Here is a 14344-nt window from a genome sequence, read left to right on the forward strand (position 1 = left end):
CACATTAATAGGTGTGCATGCCATCACCTGTCTCCCCCTCCTGTACCCCCATATCACCTCACATTAATAGGAGTGCACCCCATCACCTATCTCTCCCCCTCCTGTACCCCCATATCACCTCACATTAATAGGAGTGCACCCCATCACCTATCTCTCCCCCTCCTTTACTCCAATATCACCTCAAATTATTAGGAGTGCACCCCATCACCTATCTCTCTCTCCTGTACTACAATATCACCTCACATTATTAGGGGGGGCACCCCATCACCCCTTGTTGAACCCCATATTTCCGTGCAATAACACTAATATACAAAACACCTGTCTTCATTTTTCCCCATCCTTCCATATCCCCTGCAAAATTATCGGTTCACCCCATTATCTGTGTGACACTTCCTGCACCCCATAAATACCCCGACAGCATAAAAGATATAACTCACACACACACACATACCTTCTGTGCTGTGTCAGGAGACCGATCATCCATTTTCTCTGTCTGTCAACCAATTTATTCCCAGGGTTCAAATTTGATCTGCGAAACCCTGCCCACTTCCGGTTCTCTGGTCGCTGTCACTTCTAGGTTCCTATACTGGACTGGAACGTTCCGCTACGGATTTGAATATGGCGCTTTCAGGTTCCATGGCATGTGATGTGGTGGGACATTGATAGGCGGCTCTTCCTAAGTCTTAGCATTGTCTTTGTGTACACAGCCAGGTCTGGGCTTCCTGGGCTTGTCATGGAGGGGAAGCTGCGGGCTGTCAGTGCTATTCATAGTAGTTCCTCTTGTGGATCTTCCTCTTGTTCGAAGTGCAGCTCTGGACCTGGTCCTATGAGCCACAGGGGAGTACTGGTCTTCCTCCTGATGAGATGACATGTTGGGCCCTGAATGGCCTCTGACATTCTGTCTTGGCATCCTGATCTATAAGATGCTCTTTTCGGTGATTCAAGATGTAACGGTGAATCTGGTGTATGTGACTGAGGTGTAAGTGTATGTGAATGAGATGTAGGTGTATGTGAATGAGGTGTAGGTGTATGTGATTGAGGTGTAGGTGTATGTGAATGAGGTGTAGGTATATGTGATTGAAGTATATGTGATTGAGATGTAGGTTTATGTGATTAAGGTATAGGTGTGAGTAAATCAGCCAAAAATCAAATAGAAAACTGCAAACCGCACAAGGCCTCAGTCAAATTGCTTTGGAGATGCGTCCAGAGATGCTTCAAGAGTAGCGGCTCCTTAGCAACAGGCAAAAAGCCACAGCTTCAGTGTGTTTACATCCAGTGCATGACATCATTCCTGGCTGACCAATGGCATCGTCCAACCAAATCACATGGCAAGTCATTTTCAAGAGAAGACAGTTGCTTGGTATGTCCATAGAAGTCAGCCTGTCTGCACAAAGCCTTACAATCCAGGAAGCACATGTGACCCCTTCTAGCCAATTGTATAGTACTTACCTGGCTGTGAATCCTTTGGACGAGTTCATTGGTCAGTCAGCTGAGTACCCTACAATTTGCTAGAAAAGGGCGCATGTGGGAATCAGGTGGGAATGGGGTTAGGCAAATGTGAGAGAGGTGATGGGGTGCACTGGTATTATTGCAGATCACACTTCCTGAGCCCCATACCACCCAGTAATAATACCAGTGCATCCATCACCTGAGTCACCCTTGCTGAACCACATGTCACCCTGCAAAAATACTAGTGTACCCCATCACCTGTCCCAACCTTGCTGAATCCCACACCACCCTGCAATAATACCAGTGCATCCCATCACCTGTCTCACCCTTTCTTAAACCCCATATCACCCTGCAATAGTACCAGTGCACCCCATAATCTGTCTCACCCCCTCATGTACCCCCAAATTACCTCTACCCCCATATCAGCTCACAGCAATAGGAGTGCACCCCATGACCCTATCTCTACGTTGCTAAACCCTATATTACCCTGCAATAACACAAGTCTACAAAACGTGTCTTTATTTTTCCCCTTCCTTCCAAATACCCTAAAATAGTTCCAGTTAACCCCCATTACCTGTTTGACACTTCCTTCACCCTCATTTCATCTTGAAATATTACCAGTGCAGCACATCAATGATCTACGACACGTCTTGAACCTATACCACCCTGCAAAAATACCAGGGTACCCAATAAGCCGTCTAACACTTGCTTGACCCCATACCACCCTGAAATAATACCAGTGCACCCCGTCACCTTTCTGAACTCCATACCACACTCCAATTAACCAGGGATGGGGTGCACTGGTTTTATTGCATGGCGGTAAAGGGTTCAGCAAGGCTAAAACAGGTGATGGGGTGCACTGGTATTATTGCAGGGTAGCGTGTGGTTCAGTAAAAGTGCATCACCTCACAAGAATAGGAGTGCACCCCATCATCTGTGTCACCCCCACCTGCACTCCCCATCCATCCATATCTCATGCAAAAATACCAGCTGACCCCCAATATCTGAATCATTCTTGCTGCTTCCTGTCACCGTGCAATAATAGCAGTGCAACCCATCTTCTGATTCACCCATGCAAAACACCATACCCCCTGCACTAATACCAGTGCACCCCATCACCTGTTTTAGCCTTGCTGAACCACGCATCCCCCCGCAAAGAAAAACGTGCACCCCATCACCTGTCTCACACTTCCTCAACTTGTCATATCACCCAGCTATTGTACCAGAGCACCCAATCACCTGTCTCACCCCCTCATGTATCCCCAAATCACCGCACAACAATAGGAGAGCACCCCATCACCTCTCATCACTTCCTGTACCCCCATATCAGCTCACAACAATAGGATTGCACCCCATGATCTTATCTCTCCCTTGCTGAACCCTATGGTACCCTGCAATAACACTAGTCTACAAAACACCCGTGTTTATTTTCCCCTTCCTTCCATATCCCGTGCAATAGTTCCAGTTCACCCTGTTACTTGTTTGATACTTCCTTCACCCTCATTTCATCCTGCAATATTACCAGTGCAGCACATCAATGATCTCACACTTCTTGAACCTCTACCACCCTGAAATAATACCAGTACACACCATCACCTGTCTTACCCTTGCTATTCTCCATAACACCCTACTATAATACCAGTGCACCCCATCACTACTCTTGCACTGCTATATTTGCAGTTGGGTATAGGGTAGGGCAAGGGTGAGACAGGCGATGGGGTGCACTGGTATTTTTGCAGGGTGGTATGTGGTTCAGCAAAAGTGCATTACCTCCCCATATACCATCACAACAATAGGAGGGCACCCCATTACCTATCTCTTCTTTTGCAGAACCCCATATTATCCTGCAATAACACCAGTATAAAAAACACCTGTCATCACTTTTCCCCATCCTTCCATATCTCCTGCAAAAATACCAGCTGACCCCCATTATCTGAATCATTCTTGTTGAACCCCATACCACCGTGCAATAATAGCAGTACATCCCATCTTCTGATTCACCCTTGCCGAACAACATATCACCCTGCAAAAAAAAGTGCACACCATCACCTGTTTCATCCTTGCTGAACCTCATATCACCCTGCAATTATACCAGTGCACTCCATCACCTGTCTCACCCTCTCCTATACCCTCAAATCACCTCACAACATTAAGAGAGCACCACATCACCTCTAATCCCTTTCTGTACCTCTATATCACCTCACAACAATAAGGGTGCACCTCCTGTCCCCCCATATTAGCACTCAACAATAGAAATGTACCCCATCACCTGTCTCTCCCCCTCCTGTACCACAATATCACCTCACATTAAAATGAGTGCACCCCATCACCTGTCTCCCCCTCCTGTACTCCAATATCACCTGACATTAATAGGAGTGCACCCCATCATCTATCTCTCCCCCCGTCCTGTACCCCCATATAATCTCACATTATTAGGAGTGCACCCTATCACCTATCTCTCCCCCCTCCTTTACCCCCATATCACCTCAGAATAATAGAAGTGCACCCTATCACCTGTCTCCCCCTCCTGTACCCCGATATCACCTCACATTATTAGGAGTGCACCCCATCACCTATCCTCACATTAATAGGAGTGCACCCCATCACCTATCTCTCCCCCTCCTGTACACCAATATCACCTCACATTATTAGGAGTGCACCCCATCACCTATCTCTCTCTCCTGTACTACAATATCACCTCACATTAATAGGGGGGCACCCCATAACCCCTTGTTGAACCCCATATTTCCCTGCAATAACACTAATATACAAAACACCTGTCTTCACTTTTCCCCCATCCTTCCATATCCCCTGCAATATTATCGGTTCACCCCATTATCTATGTGACACTTCCTGCACCCCATAAATAACCCTGACAGCGTAAAAGATATAACTTACACACACACATACCTTCTGTGCTGTGTCAGGTGACCGATCATCCATTTTCTCTGTCTGTCAACCAATTTATTCCCAGGGTTCAAATTTGATCTGCGAAGCCCTGCCCACTTCCGCTTCTCTGGTCGCTGTCACTTCTAGGTTCCTCTACTGGACTGGAACGTTCCGCTACGGATTTGAATATGGCGCTTTCAGGTTCCATGGCATGTGATGTGGTGGGACATTGATAGGTGGCTCTTCCTAAGTCTTAGCATTGTCTTTGTGTACACAGCCAGGTCTGGGCTTCCTGGGCTTGTCATGGAGGGGAAGCTGCGGGCTGTCAGTGCTATTCATAGTAGTGTGTCTAGGATACATCACCTAGCAGTGTCTGTGCATATAATGCAATGTCTTTTTACTCTGCTTTATAAAACACATTTCCAGGCCACCTGCTGCGTATTCCTCTGCAGCCTTCTGTCTGCTCCATGGAATACACAGACAAGTCTATGGGAATGGAAACATGTTTTGTGGGTGAGGATTAAATTGGAATCTGGAAGCCCCTTTAAAAAGGGGACCCCAGATGCTTACCCCCTTAGGAATGAGTATACGGTATATAGTATACCTTACATACATTCCCCAAAATAGTTAAATCAGCCCTACAAATTAGAAAACAACTCTCCTTTTTAACTAATAAAATAATAATTACCTTTGCAAGCTCCAGCGTTGTCCACATATGACATTCCACAAGGATCGATCCAGTGCTGGTTGTCCCCAATGCAAAAAAAATCCTTACCCCAAAATAATTTGCACATTCCCTAAAAGAGTTAAATGGTCCTAAAAATAAGGTGACAGCACGGCTTTATAAGTAATAAAATAAAAGTTACCTTTGCAGGGTCCAACGCAGTCCAAATTACATTACAGGAAGATCAATCCAGTCCCGGTTGTCCCTAATACTTACCCAACTTACCCATCCTCCTAGATCTTACTCAGATGGACAGGATCGGTCCAGCAGGCTCCTCTTATGTTCTTATCAGGTTATCAGTCTTATCAGGTTGGTGCTAATTGCTGGTGTGGGGTTATGTATAAGTTCTGGTATAGAGAGTGAATGATGTACATTGCATGAATGTAAAATAAAAATATTGAGTTTAGGTACGTTTTAACTTTGCTGTGTCCAGAAAAGACCAACCAAAAATCCACAAGGATTGATTACTGTCTACACAAGAAAGCATTTTCAGGTGTATGTGCATGTATTATGAGAAGATTACTGTTGAAATTAATAGTTTTTTGATGACTATTTTTTTAATAGTTTTTTGATGACTTAAAAGAAGTATGATTTTAGGAGTAAATTTTTTTAATACTGGGTCCATGTTGTGAGGGTCAATGTATGTGCAGCTTATTAGAATCTGGAAGTTCCCTTTGACAAGTGGGCCATCAGATATCTTTCCACACACCTGTCGGATGAAGGCAGGGTTAGCTCGTACTCCTTTATCCTCTGAACAAAAACTGAGAGGAGATATACTTAGTTTGGCTGAAACCTGTATTGTTCACACGTGTATAGCCCAAACTACGCTAAACTAAACCTAAAATGAACAACAGCGCATATTAGTAGAAAAGTTTCTATTACTCTGCTTTTTATGAATATTTATCTCTGCACTCTGTAGCAATGTCTATACATAGGAATCCACAAAGACTGATTACCGTCTACATTTGGAAGCCTTTTACAGGTGCATGCACATGAATCCTTGTGTGTGTAGCCTATTAGAATCTGGCATGCGATGGAGCTGCCCAGTTATTCAACCATTTTGGGATGAAGTTATCAATTTGTTACTGAAAATTACAGGGGAACATGATATTACATCCCCAGTGGAAATTCTGCTACACCACACTCACAACACACCACAACAATATAAAAAAACACTTCTATTCTATGTTTTTAAACAAAGAATTGTTGATTCCGAGACTATGGAAATCAATGTCTAGGCCAATCTTACGTGAATGGTTTGCTCAAATTGATTGTATTTCAGAAATGAAGGAATGATTCATGCATCCCGGGATGCTATAACAAAATATTATACCACTTGGGCCTTATAGTGGAACTTTCATGACTCCCAAGAATATAGAAATGTGTACAACGATACTACATAGAGAGTCCATCCTTCTAAAAGAGACAAATATTTTCTTCTGCACAATATCCCCGTCTTTGTTCTGTCTTTGTGTCTTTCTTCTTTCTGTCTTTCTCTGTCCTAAAACCACAAGGGCAAACTGAAATGTGCACTTTTTACATTATCCATTGTAATTGTATTTGACAGTATGTACGTATTTCTTGCTATTGTAACATACTGTACACTGTTATTTGCTATTTCAATAAAGCTTTATTTTGGGGGAAAAAAAGAATCTGTCAGTTCCCTTTGACCAGTTGGCCACAAGATATCTGTTCACACACTTGTGGGATGAGCACATGGGTAGCTAGTACCCCTTTACCCTTTAAGCAAAATGGGAGGAACGATGGATTCTTTCAATTTAAAGAAAAGAATGTTGATGTTGTAAATAGATGTATAATAATATATTTGTGAAAATGAACTGTATAAACCTAATTTTTTATTTACCTGAAAATGCCAATAAATAAAGAATCTCTTGTTTATACTCCAGCCACTAGATAGTGCTGTGTAAGTGTATGAATTTGTAACACAGCTTTCCACTGGTGCCTATCAGTATTATATAAAAGATTAATCAAAACAGAACTTTCAATAACAATAAAATGACACCTTTACTTCTGCAGAGCCCTCGTCCCGCCAATAAGACTCCATTCGATCCTGCGCAGTCCCAGATTTCTTCAGGGAGCGGAGAAACAAATGTGTACTGCCTTGTTTTTCTGTCATCTTGCTGGTGCTTACATCACCTGTTCTCACAGGAGCAAGATTGGATGACTTTTTCTCCTGAAAATTTAAAAAAAGTGCTGATTTCACTATTAGGATACCTACCAAGCCCAGAAGAGCCCTGATAGAAAGCCTCATAATAAGGAAAAAGATTACAGTAGACACATTCATGACCTACAGGGCCTATATAACCCTAACCACTTCATGTACTCCTAACCACCTTTCTTGTATACCCTTAAATGTATGTCCAAATAGTAAAAAAGTCCAAATAGTAAAAAAGCAACATACTTTAAAGAACACAAAATGTTACTATTTACATATTTAACCCCAGATTCAAAGTATCATTGAATACATTTACTTTGAAAGCACCAGGCATTGATTGCTGCTTAAGCTGCGTACACAAGTGCAATTTTTGTGAGATCCTTTGTGAGAAATTTTGTGAGAAAGATCCTTTCCAACGACAAAAGACTACACGATGCATGAACAGTGCTGTACATACAGCACCGTTCTGCTCTATGGAGAGGGGAGGGGGAGAACGACGGAGCTGCCATTCCAATTCTCAGTCTCAGTGTAAAGAACTGTGCTCCTCCACAATTTAGTAAGCCTTCTTTTAAATGTCAGTGAATGTCTAAAATTAGTGTCACGGTGCCCTGTAATTCTTTCAAATAAATTATATAGTTTCTCTTAGCAGTATCAGTGCACACTTCTTGTCTCACTCACACCATGTGTGTTTGTTCAGTATTGTGTATGGTAAAATAAGTACTTGCATACATCCTGAAAGGAAAATGCAACAAAAACTGCAGTACACAGAATGAACTATAAATAAATATAAAAATTAAACTTACCATACATTTTTGGGCAATAGGTACCAATTAACATGCTGGTACCTCTAAAGCATCATTCAGTTTGCCTGGATTTTACAAGGATTTAGGGACAATTTAAAAAAAACTGTATTAAGTAGAGCAGAGGAACGGTCATGTCTGTACTATTCACTTTGCCTTACTGTTTTGAGAGAATAACCTAGAGCAACCACACAATAAGGAAACTAAAGCCAGGACTTGTATTTGCATACTTGTTCCATGTCATAGAAATGACTAAATATTACTATTGCTTGAAACAAAAAATCGAAAAAAAGCAGCCAACTTATTTAACCAGTGAGTGGCAAGCTATTGCTTACTTTCATAAAGATCTATGGCTTCCAAATAAATCATTAGCATGTTTTTGCATGGTTCTCCCCACCATGAGCTGGGGCTCCATCTTTTGAGGCTGGCCCTTATCTCAGAACAGTACTTGGTAGTGATGTAGAAGTAAGCGGCATGAGCCATAGTGCACAGCAGATGTCCTGGCATCTGACAAACCCTGAGGATTTGTTCAAGGGTAAAGTTCTTGAAGAGACTAAAGTGAGAATAGACTGTATGCGTGTCACTTTCAGGTGGTATTTATTGGAGCTATTCTATAAACCCATTCCAGAACATTTCTATTGTCCCACCTACATAATGGCTACCTTCACTAGCCAGTAGCAGTGTTAAACCAGAAAGGGCTAAACATGCTTTGAAGTATGAGAAAGTGGCGAAGTTGTGCCCTAGGTTTGGAGGCTGCAAGCAAAATAAAGCAAAAATAGCATCTTATCCATTGGGTTCCAATAAACTATTCCATTTGATGCACCAAACCTCATGGACCTTTTTTCCTGCCATGAAACACTAAAAAATATTGCTGTGATAAATATAATGTGTTTATACCATCACGTTTTCCTGTTTCAGACTTTCTAAACACCTTATTAAGCTTACAAGGTATGGACAGTTATTCTTTACCTTGACAGAGCAGCTTTGAGACCTCATCCTTAGATTTTTTATTTTATTTATTCCTTCATTCCTTCTTTTTTTTTTATCCTGATTTACCATGGTTGTAACATTCAATACCATTGTTTTTCTGATGTTTGCACTGTTATTCGCACTTGAAACTTTTTTTTACATTTTTGTATAGATCTTTCTTGTTGTTACAAAATGTATATTTTTCTTTGCTTTTCCTAATAAAAAACATTGAACCATTATTACTAGCCTAATATATAGATGAGATATGTCTAGTGTTGGCCTTTGGACATTATTCAACGGATCTCCAAAGTAATGTGAGATCTGTACTATGTTGGATGTATATTGTAATATAAGAGTATATCACTAATACAATAGTCTTCTTAATATTTCTTCACTTGATGATGTTGGGGTTGGCAACAGCTCATATGATCTATTATGTATTAAATTGAGTGTTTCCTTGGCCCACTATTAGATCATCCAAATATTCTCTCACTATGCTATTAATGTGGCCATAGAAGAACCAATATATAAATAGATGGTGCAGACATAGTCAGCTTCAAAAAATTTGAAAGAATAGCACGGGCTAGGCACTTGGAGAGAAAGTGTAAAAACATCAGCAGCAAAAAGAATAGCACAAGGGAGATTAGAGGGACAGAGAACATGAGGAAGGCCCAGAAAGAGGTGGATGGATAATGTATGAAGAATTTAGAGAAACGGAAAAAAGTAAATGCAAGTAAGAGGTGTCTGATTGATTAGAAAGGAATAATACTGTAGATCAAGTCAAGAACACGGAGCAGTATAGTGCCAGAAGAACAATAAAAAGCAGAAAATTACCAGCAAAAAGGTGCATATCTTACAACACGCTATTATGCATTAAAAAGGTTGAGCCACATCGGATGATGTCAGTATAAGTTTACTTTAAAGTGGAACTAAAGTTCCACTTTTAAGAATACATTATCAGGCAGATTAATATTGAAGAAAGGGACAATTGATGGACCATCTGTAAGTGCCTGGAATGAAGCAACTCATACGCACTTATCTAAGTGTTACGTTATCTTGGCCCAGCTAATCATGATGGCCAAAGATTGCTAGAAGGAAGTGAAGAAGATGGCAGTGCACTGCAAGGGAACAGGTGAGTAATGCTGGATTTAGTTCCCCTTTTGAAATCACTTAACTATCTTTTTGTTTGTTCCTTTAAAAATTCTCAATGATTATTTAGATGTGTTTAATAATGTAAATGTAATGCTACAGTTGTAAAACCATAATACCTACTGCCTAAAGCAGTGTTTCTTAAACTGCAGTTTAGCACCCAAATTAGGTTTGTGATGGGTCGCCATGGGTATAGTAAATATAGTTCAGTTTATCCAAGCAGAAAATCATTGGTGATGATTGATCATGATTCAGCACAATTTAGCTAAGTTTTAAATGCATCCTATAAACAATGCAGGTAATGTTTCTATAGGATAAAAAAACTTCATAAACATTCCCACCCATGACATCACCACCACTCTCTAAACCTGTAAAACAATTAAACTAATGGGAGTGACAGCACATATACATATTAGAGACTAAAATACATACAGGGCAGGGGAAGATAGACAAGGTTGGGAAGTGAAAAAACCCAATGCTTGTTGAAAATATCATAAAGAAAATATAATATCTGAATTTATTTACCTTGGCACTACTAAAGGTTACAAAAATGGTGAAGAGTGCTTATATGGTATTCTTATTTGTCTGTAGCTTGGATTACATTTTGGTGATATTTCTCCTAATTCTTCCTCAGTAACAATATTCTTATGTAGCCTCTAGTCTTAAGAATTTATATTTAGGTCACCTAGATGGCTTTATTACATCTGAATCACACTACTTGGCACCAACAAAACAGAGAAAAACGTGAACTAACTTGTTGATGCTGTTCTGGCGTGATATACAGTGTTCTTGTCTGGTAAGTACAAAGATCAAGGGTTTGAAGTTGTCTATCAATATTTCAAAGGTTTTAATATTTGAGTCTTTGATGAAACATTTATAATTTGGTGAAGTATTAGCTGGCATTATTTTAATATAAAGTTTTTTATTGGGTGATAACAATGCTGTAACTATACACAAAGATAAAAATGGAATACAACAAACCATACTGAAGGAGCCATTATGAAATAAGATATTATTAAAAAGAAAAAAGTGTCCACATTTACCCAATTCCCAGAACAGCGTGGCATTATGTATTCAAATGTGTGTCAGTTACAGTTAAGAAGTAACTACTATTGGGTCCTCTGCACCAACCCGCCTACTCCCCCATCGCAGGCTCAGATCCAGGGAACGCATTCCGCGGCTCTGGCCGGTGTTTTTCTTCTGACCCTGCTCGGGGTGGCACCGCGGAATACCTAAAGGGCCGGAGAAACATCCCTATTGGGCCATAGTTTGCCCATGCCTGGTCTAGTCCTAAAGTTATGATAAGAAGTCTTGGCCACTAGCCATTACACCAGACAAGGTCATTGTGCAACACAGGAATGTAGATCTTTATCAATTATCAATATACAAGTGTAAGGCTATGTACATGTCAGATCATTCTCATTAGATGAGACGATTAGATGAGTTTGTCTCAGGCGAGAATCTGACATGCATACAGTGGTTGCCCAACATTATTCTTGGATCTATCGTCACAGATCCATGACCGACTGACGATTAATGATCGCTGTACAAGTCAATTAAGAGGACCATAGGGTGATGCCACTTGCTCATTCTTCCCACTTTCCTCTTCAATGAACAAAACAGCGCTGTGTTTACAGAACTCGCTCATTCATTTGTCACTCTTTTGTGGCTGGAAACGATAACAAAAGAACAAAAATTGTGTGTATGTACGCTGCTTTAGGCTGGAGGAATAGGAATTACTGCATGCAGTCTGCTCTAGGTAATGCTCCCACATGGCACTGAGAATAGGTGACTGAAAGAAAATCAATGGGCGCATAACTTCACCCCCATCCCCTGCTTTCTTGCAGTAATGTTTGTGGCCTCAGTGCCTCCAGCAAGGACTGCAGTACACAGCACAATGGTATTTTTACCAAATCTAACTCTAACTTTCCTGACACTAGAGGAAACAATGCTTCAAGGCTGTAGGCACACAAGGCAATCTCACATACCAGGGCATGCACTGTTATTTTACAGAAGGAATTTATGGCAAAAGATAAAATGTGTACTTTAGTTTTGCACCCAAATTTAAAGGGTGAAGATTTACTATCTTATAGGAAACATTTAAAAATGCTTTTTTGTCTGACCAAGTCCCTGAAAAAATAGTTATTTATTTTTCTTGTGAAATTGGCAGTATGCTATCTGTGCCTAGGCACTCCTGTGTCTTGAGCCACGTACAGTAGATGTATGTCATCAGTGTGAGATCACTGTGAGTGTGGGATCATGTCAAACCATGTGCCTCTGACCTTTAATTTCACAAGGTTTAAAATGAGATTTAATGGTTTTTCTTCTGTGCCATTCAATGTTCTTGCTGATAACAGATCTAAGCACCTGAACTGCATTCATCTCCCTGCTTCTGCTTCATCCATTCACATGAGTACTTCCTCCACACTCTTGCTGCCTATTATTACCATACTACTACAAGTTATCAGTCAACTGGGGGGGGGAGCTTTCATGTGATTTGAAATTATTTTATGTGGTGCTTTGCATATCACAAATATAACTAAAGATTACATTTTATGATAATGCATTAAATATTATGAAACATTCTAAAGAAAGCAATCACATTGCCAGGAAAATTACCTTTCTTTACTTCTGCTCCTTTTCATTAATGAGCTACATTGATTGTTTATAAGCAAAGAAAAAAGTCTACATCTGACTTCTCAAATCATTGTGCTTCTCAATTACTGTTTATATTTTAAAGGCCAAGTTTTTTTACCCAATCAAGCTATTCAATCTAGATGGCACCAATTTAATGTTTTGTTTTTTTTATTTATTGTCAGACAGAAGGTCCTTGAAGCAAATACTTCAAACTGATAATTTTAACTTTTGCATTTCTGTTGTCTGCTCCTGGAATTTCAGTCATTCAGTGCAACTGAATATTCTGTTTTAAGCAAAGTGCAAAAAAAAAAAAAGATTGAAACTCAGCTGCTGAAATTAATTAACGATAACACAATATCGGGGGTCAGGAACTGCTGATTTCAACTGCTGGGGAGCTTAGTGTTACTAAGCTTTCCGGATACTTAGAACTTTCTGCAGGTTGGGTCTATACCAGACACAGATTATAGTGTTAGTGTGTACAGTTGTGTAGTAAAGCTATCATCATTGCATTTTGCTATCGGTTGGGCTTATTTTTCTAGAATATTTGCAAGAACAGTTTTTATTACAGTGAACATTAGGCAGCACTACTACCAGAGTCTATATGGCACAAATTCAACTAAATAGTGTTCTGCTGTTGGTGGGGCTGGTATTTCTTTATTGTGTCACCTGTTGTCAGAAGCACTTTATGTCACCTTACGGTCTCTATTTAGAGATCCAACATGCCTCCTTCTCAGTCAAAGCTAGAGCTCTGCAATCAAAGTATTTGACCTCTGGTGAATGAAAAGCAATAGGTCTGACTCAGAAGGTGGTGTGACGAACTTCTGCAGAGACCACTCACTCCACTGGAGAGAGCAAGGGTCTTTGGCTACAGCATGCGGGTAGGCAACAGACTTTCCTATTCTTGCTGTGACTGCTTTCCAAAGAATATTCATGCAACCTACACTCATTTCACACATTTTCTAACTTGAAAATGTGTAAATTATGTGTAACCATGTAAATCTTGTGTAAAAACAGTAATAAATAAATACAAGGAAAGATCATTTTAATTGTATGTATTTTGTATATAAAAGATCATATGGTCTGCAGTATTTTTTAGGAAGAACATAAAGAAACCTAACAAAACACACAAACTTAATAAAATAATGTATGAAACATTTTGATTGTATTTCATAACAAAAATCCTGACCTTCATAACAGTGGTTAAGTACATACAAATTAAAATGTTCTTGAACACACCGTGGTTGGCAAGATTTTAGCACACAGTTAACTTTACTGCTTCCAAAGATTCTCTTCATATTTGAGATGGATTATTGGCCAGTAATGCATACTCAGCAAACTCTTTATACGGATATAGTATATACTGATTACATGGATTAACCTTTAATACTCCATTTACAACTACACTATGTTCCTATATAGCAGGCTGTGGGTAAAAAGGATTAATAGGGATTATACAATTCATATAGTACAAGGGAGCTACAATAATTTAGCAATCCACATGAGGCTTCACCAAGTGCTTGGCATGTACCATAAGCAATTTGGTCATCACCT

This window comes from Pyxicephalus adspersus, chromosome 2, assembly GCF_032062135.1.
Source record: "Pyxicephalus adspersus chromosome 2, UCB_Pads_2.0, whole genome shotgun sequence".
NCBI classification, from domain to species: Eukaryota; Metazoa; Chordata; class Amphibia; order Anura; family Pyxicephalidae; genus Pyxicephalus; species Pyxicephalus adspersus.